This window comes from Phodopus roborovskii, unplaced genomic scaffold (genome assembly GCF_943737965.1).
Source record: "Phodopus roborovskii unplaced genomic scaffold, PHOROB, whole genome shotgun sequence".
In the NCBI taxonomy this organism is placed as follows: domain Eukaryota; kingdom Metazoa; phylum Chordata; class Mammalia; order Rodentia; family Cricetidae; genus Phodopus; species Phodopus roborovskii.
This window is the reverse complement of record NW_026126694.1, coordinates 332,952-336,244: the sequence shown is the minus strand read 5'-3', so window position 1 is coordinate 336,244 and position 3,293 is coordinate 332,952.

The window sequence follows — 3,293 nt, the reverse complement described above, 5'->3', positions numbered from 1 at the left end:
AGGGAGTGAACCAGTGTGTTAGTGGTTCATACACTGTAGCACTGCTAAAACGTTGTGTGTGTCTGCTCTGACACTGAGTGCTTTTTCACTTTGTCATTGTGCTGAAGCAGGTTTGATATTGCTGTGACATGGACGTCAGATTTGGACTCAGCTAAAGTCCTTATTCCAATGTGCTTGACTTCTCTCCATTCTAAGTGAGTGCATTCTCAAAGTGTGAGAGTGCTGCCACGGTATCTCTTCTTTAATTCTGTGACAGAGTAAGACAAAGTAAAACTACTTTGCTGCTAACCCTAACCTAACCCTAAGCCAACTCTAACTCTAACCCTAACCCTAACCCTATCACTATCCCGACGTTAATGCAAAACTGAAACCCGAGAAACCGGGTGGAATACTATTACAATCCTAACACTAACAGAAACAGTAGCACAAAAACTAATGCCAAAACGAACACTTCCTCCTACCCCCGCACTCTTCCTACACGTAACATGAGAGGGAGAAACTGACACTACCCTAGATTCCAGAATTAGTATTTGTGAATGTTGTGTTTCTACGAGTTACTTTTGGCAAATGCAAGTTTACCGTAAGCATGATTGAGGATACTGTGAAAATGTTTGAGACGGCAGATAAGTGGGTGACAGTGCTTTCTTTCTGTTCTTGAATACAATTACAACTTTCCAGAACAAACACTATGTGATTTCATGCAACACAGGATCAAAAAAGAACATTAGATGCACTGTGCCACCATGGGACTGATAACGTGAGTGATGGGAAATCACGTAAGCCAGTGCATTGTAAGTGGTAGTATTTCGACTCTCTGTGCCACAAAGCTCTGAGGCTGATGGGTCATAATGACATTATTGTTGAGTGTTTGGAAGTAGCACTTTAGTTTGGGATATTCTCGTGTTTTTGGACACAACGTGGGTGAGTTAGGAAACAATGTAGATGAAATGTGACATTGAACGAGAATAATCTGGCATTACGTTAGTTGGCTAACATAGTGATTGTGAAGGGGTGAACCAGTGTGTTAGTGGTTCGTACAGTAGCACTGCTAAAATTTTGTGTGTGTCTGCTCTGACACTGTGAGTGCTTTTTCACTTTGTCATTGTGCTGAAACGAGTTTGATATTGCTGTGACATGGAGCGTCAGATTTGGACTCAGCTAAAGTCCTTATTCAATGTGCTTGACTTCTCTCCATTCTAAGTGAGTGCATTCTCAAAGTGTGAGAGTGCTGCCACGGTATCTCAGCATTGTTCTGTGACAAGAGTAGAGAAGAAGTAAACTACTTTGCTGCTAACCATAACCCAACCCCCCTAACCCTACATCACTATCCTGACGTTAATGCAAAACTGAAACCGAAACCGAGTGGGAATACTATTACAATCCTAACACTAACAGAAACACTAGCACAAAAACTAACGCTAAAACGAACACTTCCTCCAACTCACCCCGCACTCTTCCTACACGTAACATCAGAGGGGAAAACCGACACTAACCTAAAGTCCTGAGTTAGTATTTGTGAATGTTGTGTTTCTATAAGTTACTTCTATGGCAAATGCGAGTGTACTGTAAGCATGATTGAGGATACCGTGAAAATGTTTGAGAAGGCAGATAGAGAGTAGGTGACAGTGCTTTCTTTCTGTTCTTGAGTACAATTACAACATTTCCAGAACAAGAACACTATATGATTTCATGCAATACAGGATCTGAACGTGAATACTTTTTGCAATCATGAGACTATTAGCGTGAGTGATGGAAATCACATTGTGAGTGCATTGTTAGTGGTAGTCTTTCGACTCTCTGTGCACAAAGCTCTGAGGCTGATAGATTCTGTGTGACATTATTGTTGAGTGTTTGGAAGTAGCGCTTTAGTTTTGGGATATTCTGCGTGTTTTTGGAAACAACGTAGGTGAGTTAGGAATCAATGTAGATGAAATGTGACATTGAACGAGAATAATCTGCATTACGTTAGTTGGCTAACATAGTGATTGTGAAGGGGAGTGAACCAGTGTGTTAGTGGTTCGTACACTGTAGCACTGCTAAAACGTTGTGTGTGTCTGCTCTGACACTGAGGTGCTTTTTCACTTTGTCATTGTGCTGAAACGAGTTTGATATTGCTGTGACATGGAGCGTCAGATTTGGACTCAGCTAAAGTCCTTATTCAATGTGCTTGACTTCTCTCCATTCTAAGTAAAGTGCATTCTCAAAGTGTGAGAGTGCTGCCACGGTATCTCTTCTTTGTTCTGTGACAGAGTAAGACAAAGTAAAACTACTTTGCTGCTAACCCTAACCCTAACCCTAAGCCAACTCTAACTCTAACCCTAACCATAACCCTATCACTATCCCGACGTTAATGCAAAACTGAAACCAAGAAACCGAGTGGGAATACTATTACAAATCCTAACACTAACAGAAACAGTAGCACAAAAACTAATGCGAAAACGAACACTTCCTCCTACCCCGCACTCTTCCTACACGTAACATGAGAGGGAGAAACTGACACTACCCTAGATTCCAGAATTAGTATTTGTGAATGTTGTGTTTCTACGAGAGTTACTTTTTTGGCAAATGCAAGTTTACGTAAGCATGATTGAGGATACCGTGAAAATGTTTGAGACGGCAGATAGAGAGTGGGTGACAGTGCTTTCTTTCTGTTCTTGAATACAATTACAACATTTCCAGAACAAGAGCACTATGTGATTTCATGCAACAGGATCAGAACGTGAATACACTGTGCCACCATGAGACTATTAGCGTGAGTGATGGAAATCACATTGCGAGGTGCATTGTAAGTGGTAGTCTTTCGACTCTCTGTGCCACAAAGCTCTGAGGCTGATAGATTCTATGACATTATTGTTGAGTGTTTGGAAGTAGCACTTTAGTTTTGGGATATTCTGCGTGTTTTTGGACACAACGTAGGTGAGTTAGGAAACAATGTAGATGAAATAGCGACATTGAACGAGAATAATCTGGCATTACGTTAGTTGGCTAACATAGTGATTGTGAAGGGGAGTGAACCAGTGTGTTAGTGGTTCGTACACTGTAGCACTGCTAAAACTTTGTGTCTGCTCTGACACTGAGAGTGCTTTTTCACTTTGTCATTGTGCTGAAACGAGTTTTGATATTGCTGTGACACGGAGCGTCAGATTTGGACTCAGCTAAAGTCCTTATTCAATGTGCTTGACTTCTCTCCATTCTAAGTGAGTGCATTCTCAAAGTGTGAAGTGCTGCCACGGTATCTCAGCATTGTTCTGTGACAGAGTAAGAGAAAGTGAAACACTACTTTGCTGCTAACC